General features: G+C 41.4%; 1 protein-coding gene across 4 annotated transcripts in view; it reads left to right on the forward strand.

Moving 5' to 3' along the window:
* LOC110990465 (G protein-coupled receptor 54-like) overlaps window positions 1-12,898 on the forward strand; it is a 218,528-nt gene that overhangs the window by 157,360 nt on the left and 48,270 nt on the right. For 2 of the 4 annotated variants that reach the window (XM_087137221.1, XM_087137223.1), the window contains one exon: window positions 12,192-12,291. The exons of the other annotated variants lie outside the window; for them this stretch is intronic. The gene's annotated coding sequence lies outside the window, so the exon portion shown is untranslated. The remainder of the gene's footprint in view (window positions 1-12,191; window positions 12,292-12,898) is intronic. 4 annotated transcript variants of the gene reach the window in all.

Consider the following 12,898-nt stretch of genomic DNA (forward strand, 5'->3'; position numbering starts at 1 on the left):
ACAGTGACAGAAATTTTCCGACAGTGCCCACCACGACTTCCACGTCGGCGAGGAATACCCCTAGCTCGAAGCAGATGAACAATACTACGGTCCAAGGGTGGACTCCGTTGTCGAAAACTAAGTAACTGAGTACGTGAATATGTAACTCTATCGGATGTACCGGGTAGATGAGAGTCCGATGAGCAGTCGGCCGGTGTGTTCATTACCAGATTTTTGGACGGGCCTGGGTTGATTGAAATGTCCATGTAGATGGTCAAGTCGATGAACGGATCATGGCTGGCCACAACAAGACACAGGAGACCATGTTTAACCCAGACAACAACAGGTCTTCTAACTGACCGGCATTAATCACAGTAAAGGAAAATGTACCACGCTGTTGAAATGGGCACTCAGTTGCAACCATGGAACTGTGATGCACAATTACAGACGATGATTCAGACAGTCCAAATGAAAAGGCGGTGCGATGCACAAGGCCTAGGCCTACATGGCCTAGTAGTAGTAATAACATACTAAGTCCAAAAATAGATGTCATTTCTCCAATGTTTAGGATGCCACACCAAATCACAGCAACAAAATTCAGCATTACAAGTTTCAGCCAACCACAGTTAATAAAATAGCAAGCTGATGAACCATACATTACGTACACATTAATAGCGGCAGTCAGTGCATATAACAAACCAAAGTTCAAAATGACGACATCAAAATCACAGAGGCCCGTAGTCAAGTTTGGCGTTCAACAGACAAAGTCAAAGAAATATCCAATGGAGAAACAAAATACGACAAAAATACATACACACACAGGTCGGCGATAAAAACAGCAGAAGATTCCCTGACGGTTGGTAGTTGATGGTAAAACGATGTGGATAAAAAACAACGATTAAAATCAAGAAAGAAGAGCAGTAAATAATATTACGTCGGCAGCTAACAAGAGCTTACATTGCTAACACTTGTCCAAACTTGAACAATAAAAAAGCAGAAGTTTGCAAAACGTTATACAACGGTAAAATGCTTGTATGCATGAACGCTGAGGACAGCTGCCATGCTAGGCTCAGCAGGCTTGACATTCACTCAATTGTCTCGACTGACAGTGTATTTTCCTTTTCAGTCTGTTGGTTGTGGGTGCTTTAAGGTACCCCAAAACAACTTGAGAATTGATCCAGAAAAACTCTTCTGCCTCCTGCAGCTCCAGCTCATTTTTTAGGAGTGTGCTCACTTTAGTTGACACCACTTCAGCGGTCACCTCAAATCTCGGTACAGTAACTCCCTTGGATGCTGCAACTCTGGACTTTGCGAAGACCAAGCTGCAATAAACATCTCCTTCACTGCAGGATTAGTTTTCCTTTGAGTACCACGGGAGCCACCAAACCCAATGGGTGGTACAAAGATGCCACCGTTGAAAGAATGCCACGCCTTGAGCTGAAATGCTTCTTGTGCGAGATTTTGAAGCAGAGATGGTCAGATGAGATGTCAAAGTTGAGATCCAAGCTAGTGACATCGATGGAGCAATCTGACTCAGGGATGCCTGCCATAACAGTCTTGCTGTTGGAAACAAACATGTGGAATGTAGGCCGGCTCTCTCTCAGAGGTCGATAGCTTCTGTGACCAACTGGGTGGTTTCCTCCGCATTTGGTGTGCTAGTGATATCATCGTCTACATAAAAATTCCCTTTGCTTACGCTTCAGGCCATAGTTCGCACACTAGGGCAAGGATGTTGGACCAAACAGGTGCACTTTCATACGGTAGTCAACGGGCCTGTGACTTGTGTCATTGCCCTCCCACCAGAGGAAGCGTAGGTAGTTCCAGTGATCTTCTGTCACATGGAGCTGGAAAACATTTTCTCTATGTCGCACATAACAGCTACCTCATGTCGCCTGAATCTGACCAAAACTCATACCAAGGCATTTGTAAGGTCAGGGCCTTTCAGGAGATCATTCAAACTACCCTGGTCTTGTTCTGGTAGTGATGATAAACGCCATGGTGGGATGTAGTTTGTTGAACCTGGGGGTCCTTCTTCTTTTTCCCTTTCGGCAGAGCCCATGTCGATTATCTCTCCTGAAGGCCTAGTAGTGTTCTTTGTAGCTTTCATCTCTGTCCAATTTCCTTTGGAGGTGGTTGAGTCTCACTGCTGCTAGGCGCTTGCTGTTTGACATCTCCGGCTTTGTCCTGAAGGGCAGCGGAATTTCAAGGTGACCACACTTGTTCTTCGTAAGGCCTGCTTCCAGACAATGGATGAACTCAATGTCCTCCTGGGAGAAGGCTACGTCTTCGCATGGCTCATGTGACTCCAGGCAACTCTCGCGCAGCAAGTCTACCACAGTGAATGGCGTTGATGTAGCTTTCTGGGGCTGCTGAGCCATTGATGCTCCATTCCAAGTCCGTGTGAAGGGTGTATGGTTCCACATCTGTTCCAGTGATAACCTTCCTTGGAATCAAAGCTCTGAGACAATTGCATCCGATCAACAGCTCTTTTCACAACTTTGCAGAGCTGGCATTTCTCCAGCGATCTCTTGAAGGTGCGGCCACTTATCTGCGGTATCTCTCGTTGGAATGTGATCCCTGTCTGACAAATGAAATCACGTGTACAGCATTTCAAATCTTGAGCTGAACAGGAGAGGTAATCCATCTCACTAGTACATTGCAGACTGCGTCACATTCAATGGTGGTTGAAGATTTCATCTGTTTCAACCGTAGTCTCAAGGGCTGTCGCATGCCCAGAGCAGCTGCGACACCTTCTAAAATGAAGGAGGCATCGCTGTAGGTGTCGAGCACGCCAAACATGTATGTCAGTGTCTCCTTCGATGGTGAATGTGCTGAGGATACCCATACAGGTACAGTCATTGCTGTGCTGGTTGACTTGCCGAAGTGCAACTTGTGAGAGACGGTAGAAACTTGGTCAACTTTACTTTCCTAGTTAGATGACTGAATTGAAACATTTGCATCACCTGCACCTGATCGCCACTCATGTAGGGATGTGGGATGACGCTTACTGCGTACTTTACACTTGTGTCGTCTCTTGCACTCCTGACTGTAATGGCCCTTGTGGAGGCAACCAAAGCAAAGGCCATTCGCCTTCACATATGCCTTGCGATCACTTAAAAACTAGGTCTTGTACTGATCGCAGTCCTGCAACTGACGGGTCTGTAGACGGCACATACTGCAAAGTTTTACATATTTGTTTGCATATTGAGAGTTCTGAGTCTGCTTTGGCCGTTGTTCATTACTCTTGACGGAAGTAGGCAGCGATGCATGTTGTCTGCCAGGACTTGTGCAAACTGTTGAGTGTCGAAATGTGAAGATGACGCAGAATGTCGTAAGAACTACAGGTGCAACAAATGCATACAATACATTTGTGTAGGCCTACTTTCGAGAATAGTTGAATGGTGCACCAAAAGGCGCTAAGTTAAGATGCAGTATGGAGCACCGACGGCTACATAGGGAGCCATATAACTCGAGAAAGAGTTGTCCTGTACATGGCTCCTCTTTTTTGAGTAATTTTAGCTCCTTTTAATGTATTGGTTTTTACTCTTTTGAGAGCGGTTTTTAGTCTCTTAGAGTGTTTTTTATAAAGAAATTACTCTTTTTGAGAGTGACTTTTTTCACCCTTTAGTATAAACACATCATGCTTCTGTTAAAAGTTGGTTAATCCCAAAGATGTCTCCGATCGCTCAAAATTTCCATGGTCTTCTGGAAGGTTCTGGATAATTCCATTAATAGAGTGAATCATAATGGAATTTTTTCCAAATTCCGAAATCGAGCTTTACCTCTCCCGCATTGTCTGTTTAGAAACGTAGCGTTGTTACTCTGCACCTAAGAGAAACAGCACGCGTTTATCCTGAAGAGAAACACTCCCTCGGGGACGACAATCCCCTTCAATAATTTCTTGGTACAAATCAATCCAAGCGAATTGGTCGGTCTCTGAGGTGCCCCTGTGGTGTGAAATCAGACAATGTCAAGGGAATCAGTGACAGTATAGCAGATTACTCTGTGCGAAAAACAGTAGATTTCTTGTTTTTCTAATTTCTATCTTTCTGGATGTAAAACCAAGGGTTTCTCATAAGTACAAAGGCACTGTTCTCGAAGGGCTCAAAAACGTGCAGACAGAGGGAGAGAGGGGGAGGGAGGGAAAGGGGGAGATGGGGAAGGGGATAGAGAAGATAACACAAAACAAAACAAACAAAAAAGAAAGGAACAAACAAGAAACAAAAACTGGACATATATCCCCCTAAAACGAATTAATCAGGCAGGGACTAAAAACCAATCCACCCAAGTCTGGGTGGACGGCTAGGAAATTGACACTGCGCTAACCTGACTCCCCAACTACAGAAATGCGTAAAGGGTGAGAGTCCATTATCGAGTAAAAGCGACCAGACTGGATTTCACAGGCGGAAAAATTCCCTTCAACCCATTACCTCTTTGTTCAGTCGTTGACGTGACACGTGTAAGTGGATGGAGTGAGACCGTGTGTCCACACCAACCGCAGCACCTGCGCTAATGCGCGGCAGCTAGGTAAATGTCAAACGGGTCACCTGAAACGCAGCGTTTCACCTGTGAGAAATATACCGCTATTTGGTGTCCATAAGCCCCCCCCCGTTCAATATTATGTTGTAATTTACAGATAAATACATTATTGTTGCAATGTTTCTTCTTTTTTATAGTGTCCTGCATAAAAGGTTTTAGGGAACATTTGCTAATTTTCTTTTCAAACTTTTGGTGTTAGGTGTAGTTGTTTCTTACGTGATTTATTACAGTTGAGGCTTTTCGTAAAATGAGCCAATTGATCTTGTGTGCATGAATCCAGTTTAATGCTGTTTATTACACACTGCTGTTTGTTATGCACTGATGAAGTATTCAGGCTTTGAATCTAAGAGCTTTAAAATTAAATTTTCCTTTTACTGACTTTGCTGATCAGTTTCTCTTCATATGCGTTAGTACAAACATATACCCCGGTACAACCATAAACTCGTATTCAGTGTCCTGGATCTTTTATTTTCCAAAGTTGTCAAGTTGCCTTTTCGACTCCAATCAAAGAGCCGTAGCGAATGATGGAGACTTACGTCTGTGTAGTTGCTATGTAAATGCCTCTAGTTTGTGTGATAATTGTTTTCACCCATTGCTTTATTTATGGATCGCTTCGTCTGTTTTGATCGTATGCAGATACTGCCCGTCACCTCAAAGATGGTGATGGCGGCTATTCGTCAAGACTCAAACGCACACTTCATCTGCAGCTTTTCCACCAAGCTTTCGTATATAAGCTGTAATCAGGCAGATCTTCATTTGGACTGCAACGTATTATTTGACCATCATCACAACCGTGCGGCACTCCACGAGTGCCGTCCACTTATTCAAATACTTCGACAATTTATCACGTCATGTCCACGTAGGCCTACACTAAAGCGACTTCCAACCAAAGAAATCTCTCCAAATCGATTTACAAAAATCAATATAAAGCCTTGTCGACAGGTACTATCTCGCCACGTCTGCCCAGTGAAGTCTAAATGACGACTTGTGTGACTGTATTATCTCGCCAAGTTGATATCCCAAAGTGGTATTTACTTGTGCCCATCTCTTGTCTTGCTGAGTAGACTTAACGAAGTCGACAAACTACGACTTGAGTGCCGTAACCCACATCTCTTATCTTACCAAGTCTTCTTTAAAAATTCTGAAAAATGACCGGTCGAGATGTATTATTTCGCCAAGTCGACTTCCCACAGTCTACATAACAACTTGTCTACATCTGTTGTTTGCTCGAAAACATCTATATGACAACTTGTCGAGATGTATTATCCATGAGAAATGAACAAGGCTACATACTTGTAACAGAGTAATACGTTCGTGTGCCTGACTGCTGCAAGTGGTAGGCCCTCGTCCTCATGCACTGTTGAGTATGTTACATTGGTAAGTTAATTGCTCTCGGTAAGTCGTCATGTCAACTTTGGGAAGTCGACTTGGCAAGATATCAGGTGTATTACAAGTCGTAATTCAGACTTTAATAGGTAGACTTGACGGGATAATAGGTGTGGAGAAGTCCCCATCTCCACTTGTCAGAAAGTCGACTTGGCGAGGTAATACATCTCGAGTAGTTGCCATGTCGACTTTGATAGGTTGACCTCTCAAGATAATACTTATCTCAACAAACCGTCATATTGGCTTTAGGGAGTCGATTTGGAGAGATAATCTCAGTGGTAAGTCGCTTACCCTCTGCTGTATGTCGACATAACATGATAAATTGATAAACATGATAAACATGAATGAGTGGATGACACTCAAGGAGCGCCGTACATATGCAATTGGCCAAGACATGTAATAAATTCTATAATTAAAATTGTAGTTTGAATCTTGGTGCAAATGGTTCAGTGTTGTAGATATGACCATTGACTGCTCTTGGTTACGATACAATTGTCTTCTGGCCTGTGTTGCCTGTCCATAAATTAAGGCGAGGTGGAAAGGTTCCAAGTGCATTATCTCTATCAAAGACAACTAACGAGGGTTTTGAACGACTTTTTGTACTAGAAACATCGCTAGCGGTGAGCGGGAGCGGTTCTGTGGGAGAGCTACGGGCCCGACATATTGATATGTGTACGCTACCCCAGGTTATCGTTATCCTACTCCACTAAATTAAAAATAAAATTTGTCCTTAGATTGTGTTTAGTTCTTACACTTTAATTCGTTGCAAATTTCACAGAATGTCCCATTTTCCCTTAAATAGGTCGTTGAGATAAAAATGTCCCTTTTTAAACTAAGCTCAAGAAAGATTAAAATGTGCACTTGTGGTGACACGATTGATAATTTGTTCTGCAAGGTTTCAATTCCCTTTCAATCTTAGCACTCTAAAAGTTGGTTAAAGTAGCAGCAGAACTGGTAGATGTATGCCTGTGTCTAACCAACCGGTTGATTGGACATACTAATTACTGGATGCTACATGCTACATGTATTGATTCTGGCCATTACTTAACAAACAAGCCTAAAAAAGTTATTAATAATGATTTTTTGTGTGTGGTAAATTAGTACTTTTGTGTTGTGTTGTCATTTGTCAATAATTTACTTCTCGGATGGTTCAGGTTAATAGTACACGTCAAACGCAATTAACTGTCTCCTCTGCGTCCCAAACGATCCGCCGTGGGATGTCCTGGTTCAGTACCAGATAAATCGCTCATCACCATAACAATAGATAATTTTGATTATTATGCTTTATTGCTGATTGGGGGCAGCTGCTTGCAAGGGGCACCCCCTCCCCTAGATGGGCGTGGGATCCCTCAGCCGGTCTGAACCATCTACCCTCCTATTTTTCTGACATCTTTCACATTTCAACAGTCGCCTTACAAGCTGGTAAGGACAGTTGTGTACCGATTCTATATTTCTTGGGAAGTATCCCTTCTCCTTGACAGAGCCGTGGTGATGAGTGCACCGCTCCTACCCAAAGGCAACCCACACGCAGTGTGTCCTCCAGTGCCACACATCTTGCCACTGGCTATTATTGTCACCATCGGATCAACGCACATACATCGCCTGGTTTTCCTTCCAGTTCGTTCCGTCACCCGATACCTTTCACGAGGCTGTCTTGGGACAATATTTTCCTGCCCTGTGGGCTGGCACGTTTTCTTTTTATCACATACATATACTTGTCTTGTAAATTGTTCCCTTTATCCTCGGTCAATATTTGGAACGAAAGTAGATGCAATCTATTCAGTACCCTACAGTATCTATTTACCAAAAAACATGAATAAATCATAGAAAAAAAATTGAAATAGACAATCGGCTACAAGTCTAAAGATCTTCTACAGTAGCCCTTTATTGTCATTTTAAATGGTGTGAATTCTTCTTTTTTCATTTAGGACAAAATTAAAAGACCACAGCAATAGCCTTTTTTAAGGCTAATGGAAACTTCGTGGGGAGAAGGCAAAAATGCAGAAACGTATGTTCATGTTGGTTTTGGGATATCGGGAAAGTTGTTGAGAATTTTACATATTGTGCGAAATCTCAAAATTCCAAAAAGATGAGTATTTAATCCTTCTCCTGGTGGAGATTCCATATTTCTACTATAAAAATAGTAATTAAAGCTTTCAACTTAATTACTGTTAATTACTGATAAGTAATTAATTGATTGTATATGAAGGAATAACTATTAAGACTTACTCCAGATGCGAGGTACGTTTTAAACAATGGGGGTTACATGTGATTTGAAATAAAATATGCTGAGTGTAGGCTCTTTTCCTGTTTTCTTATTTTTCATTACACAATATCAGAAATATTATTTCAAATGTAAAGGATCCATGCAATGCCAATGCTTTACAAAATCTGTGAAAATGCACTTTTTGTTAATTTTATTTGAATTATTTTCTAGTTTTGTTTGGTTAATTTTGGGTTGTTATGGTAATGCAAACTTCCGTATTCACGAAAAAACTACGAATCGTCCCGAGGAGAAAAGCTGAAGCTTGCGTCGTTTTTTGCATACTAAACATGCAGGTATTTTGACATTTTGCAGCCCTAAATTTCATTTCTTTGGGAATTTATAATTGTAAAAGTGTAAAGTACTTGGCAATTATTCAAAGAGCAAACCTTTTCCCTAAATAATTTCAGTAAGTAAAATCAGATAAACTACATGAGCGGTGTTTGCCCTGATGGACATCAAAGCAGGTGAATAAAACGGATTAAAATAAAAAACACCTAAGCAGTGTATAGCCTATACATTTTCCTCGGGTCACATGTTTACAGAGAGTAGCTATAGGTGGAACGGAAGTGGTACCATCTGTGTCTTGCTTTTTGTCTCTTGTTTCTGAATTTTGTTTGTTTCCGAAAGATGTTATTACTTTGGTCTAAATTACAACCAAAACCTTCCCTTTAATTTTATACTGTTTCAGCCAATTACATATTCGGGCATTGATATTGACTCACAATCCCCGATACGTTCTGGATATGACGTTGGCATCTTGCTGCGACTTTAGTGTACTAATTGTTTTAAAATGCTGGCAGCGGTATGATATATAGTGGTTTAATGCTATAATATAGAATTGTTTATGTTGGGAAAAAGAGAGTTTTAAAGAGAAAGAGATTTAAAGGACTTTAAATTTGTGTAAAGAGTACTAATATCAGTGTAGCATTTGGTCCTAATGCAGTTGTCGGAGAGTTTTTCTGTCGGTCACTTAGACAGAATAAGGTATTTTTGTGTTTTTGTTTGTTTCTTTAAATGCAAAATGAGGTTGAGATGCACTGCATCATTCCTCTTGTATATTTTTTTCATGTGGTATCGCTTTGCATGAACCAGAGAATACCAGGAAATGATGTGATGATGATGTGATAATTAACATCACCATAATAGTCTTTATTCTTAAAAAAAGAACCGTTCAGTGTGCTATCTCATCTCATCCCCTGATCCCTTCCTATCTCCACGGTATTTCCCAACTGGTTTGGTCGACTTAGAATTTGACCCTTGAAAATCTACTTCGCCACTGAAAACAATAAGACAAAAATTAAACCAAAAACTTTTCTGTTTCAATTTCTTGTATAGCTTCGAATTTCCTCACTTCCCATTTTTAACAATCGTAGGTTTAACCAAGTTCTTGACATCGTAAATTTCCGTTCGGGGAGCAAGCTATCGTTGCACAAAATTGATCAGTAATTCTGCCACATCCCTTGTCTGTAACGTAAGTTATCCATTGACCTAAAGAGGTAAAATCCAATTTGTCAACCTCAGACAAAATTTGAACTTGTAAAACACTCACCGACATGTGACCAAGCTTTCTCCCCCGCCCCGCCGAGCCTAAAATGCCAGGTTCAGTCCGATCGTCCCAACCGTCGTAATTATCCTGTAACGATCGGCGTCGCCCACCAAATGGGTAAAACACGAGAGCATTGTCCCGTCTCCGGCTAACCCCGGCATGTCGGGGCATTAGAATAGGGGGTTACGACTGATTAATCCCCTTGTGTACTTTGTCAGCTGCCTCGTACCAACCGGCCAATTCCAGATGACGAATTGATGATACGGTCGCAAGTTCCTGTTTGCCTGTTTAACACTGCTATGAAGTGTGCGTGCGTTGTTGTACCCTGTTAAACAACCCTTAAACAGCCTTAGGTCCCCTGCTCCCTAACTGATCATCTTTTTGGTTTTTTAAACGCACCAGAACTAGTGCAAGATTCAGTCCCCTGGCAATACTCACAATTGAGTGAAGAAGAAACAAAAGTTATGATACTTATCAATTTTTTATTTACTTAACCCACTGGCGGATTCGGAAAAACCAGCGGGGTCACACCCATCAAAAATGTCAGTATTATCTCCTCTCTCTCTCTCTCTCTCTCTCTCTCTCTCTCTCTCTCTCTCTCTCTCTCTCTCTCTCTCTCTCTCTCTCTCTCTCTCTCTCTCTCTCTCTCTCTCTCTCTCTCTCTCTCTCTCTCTCTCTCTCTGCTGTATGTACCGATTAGTTTGTTGTGAAGACGATGACGATAATAATGGTTGCTTCAATGTAGCTAAAACTGCGTCTTTTATTGACAGTCATAATAATCACAAACACCACCATCAACATCACCACACCCATCATTATTGGGGGCTAATCAGTCTTGCTTGAAAACCTCTAGGCTAAATTACGAAGGACGCAGCTACAAATCTGGTTGAGCCAGAGACATATAAAGGCGCCTTAGTCAATCATCAGGCGACCCATATATGACCACGGAGCAGAGCAAGATATCCTTAGTGTTGATAAACAATATGGATGTTGCGTACACTCCAAGTTGCGCTAGAATGCGCCCACTTTCTTCAAGCACGCGCTAACAACACGTTCTGTCTGGAGTCCGCTGCAGTTTTGTTTGTGCCCTGTGGTCAAAATTTTCACGGTGATAACATGGACGTCGCCCCCCCGGAAAAATGTAAAAAATAAGAAACAGGGAGGGAAGAACGAAATTGAAGTGGGGCGATGATCTCATAAAACCGACCCAGTTATTTAAAAACAACGTCGAAATTCCCCTACCTCTCAAACATGAGCAAATTTGATACAAATTGTGAACGAATTGAATTGGAAATCAGGTGTACTGAAACATCTTGAATAATGTGCCTCAAGTGCTTGCTTCACAATGTCTACATTTGAAAGATTTGTGATGTCAAGGGTGCAGATTTGGTTCTATAGCAAAATGATCAAAGTTGTTTCGGAAGAACCCAAGTTTATATGCCTACCTAACTGCTGGGAATGAATTAGCTGAGAGAACAGTGCAACATTACGAGGGAAACCGAAAATTTATGGCTATACGGAGTGAAAATTTCATATATACCAGTTGTTCATTTAACTTATGGGGAGAGGTAAATATGGAATTATAGAAATTATAAATAATTCATGGCAAGACTGTCTCAAAAGAAACCATTTGAATCAGTGGAGTATTCTGATGTTCGTTCATCACGCATTCGCTTTCCCAAGATTTTCATATTTCTTCTCTCGTATGCAGTACGTAGGACCCAACCTGTTAGTATGACTTCAACTTATTGAGTAAAGAAGAAGATTTATTCAGTTTTTTAAGTATATCATGTTGGATTACATGTAGTTTACAGTAGTTTGTGTTGAGATCAGTAAACACACGAACTTAGGTTTAAATCCTGATTGGCAACCAGACGCCAGATTGCTTTCCTCAAAGCATGTATAGTGTTTAGTACACATGCCAAAGTGTACCAATCATTCTACATATAAATGGCAGGGTGGAAATGGGTGTATAATTACTTGCAATTTATTTATCTTTCCTGTAAATTGGTGTTATCAGTCTTTGGATATTGCTTGTATATTCTGGAAAGTTTAAATATACGAGTAAACAGTAAGTAACATAAGAGGAAGTTGTTTTCATCCTTTTTGACACTTATACCATTTGGACCTGTTGTTTCCCGACCGACGTAGATGATATTTGCTTTTAAGAGAACTCTTCTATAGATAAAGGCATTGGCCATTCTTTATCAAGTGAATTTAGGATAGAGACGCTTCTGATCACCAGCATGGCCACGGGGGGTCTGGGGGACCCCAGAAATTCCCGTCGCCCCCAGGTGCCCCCTCCCCAACTTAAATAAAAAACGGGTGAATGAATGTTGAACAAGGCTAACAAAATCTTGCCCCCCCCCAAAAAAAACGCACACACCACTGCAAGCCAGTGCCTCCCCTGAGATGCCGGTGCCCCTTTGTTCCCCTTCACCAGTAAAATCCTTACGCCACTGTTTCTGATTGCAGAAAATGTTCATTCAGTGCCTCACTGATGTCGGTGGAGTGTTGATGTTTTCTCAATATTGGGAAAGAAAAGACTTTGAAGCAGTTTTATGCTACTTAGAAGGTACGTATTTTAGGTTTCCATGACATAGATTATTCTCCTTTCTTCTTTCCAATGGAATTCAGTGGCAAGCGTAAGCTGATTTAAACTTGTGGGGGTCAACCAGGCTACACATATTTTTCTCAGGGGGCACCAAAACCGATGGACATGCTCATGTACATTTCATCATTTCAAATAAAGGGGGCACCTGGGGGCACAATCCTCTTCCGGGTTGGTGGGGAACAGCCTGCTTGCCAACCGTAGCAACAAACAAAACAACAAAATTTTCTATCCAAGATAAATGAGATGCGATGAAAATAATCAAATTTACTAAAGAAAGTCCAGCTAAATTAGCAAATTTGCACAGGCCGTCTAATAATAATGAACGGTTTGACATTTAGTTACGTAAAACATGATTATCTCTATCACGTTTCCTAAACTGACTTCAAAAGGAGAGTATTTTTAGACTGATCAACGCAAAAAGGGGGTTGTTTCCCCAATTAATATACCAAGTCACCGTGCATTTTTATAGAGAATAGGAGTGATAAAATAACTGAGGAGATACCACCACACTTTCATGCCCACTCGAAGCTGACAAAAGACGAGACAAGATACCTTTTAATAATCATTA

The sequence above is a fragment of the Acanthaster planci genome, linkage group LG05 (assembly GCF_054643075.1).
Source record: "Acanthaster planci isolate LZ-2023a linkage group LG05, COTS_SCS, whole genome shotgun sequence".
Taxonomy (NCBI): domain Eukaryota; kingdom Metazoa; phylum Echinodermata; class Asteroidea; order Valvatida; family Acanthasteridae; genus Acanthaster; species Acanthaster planci.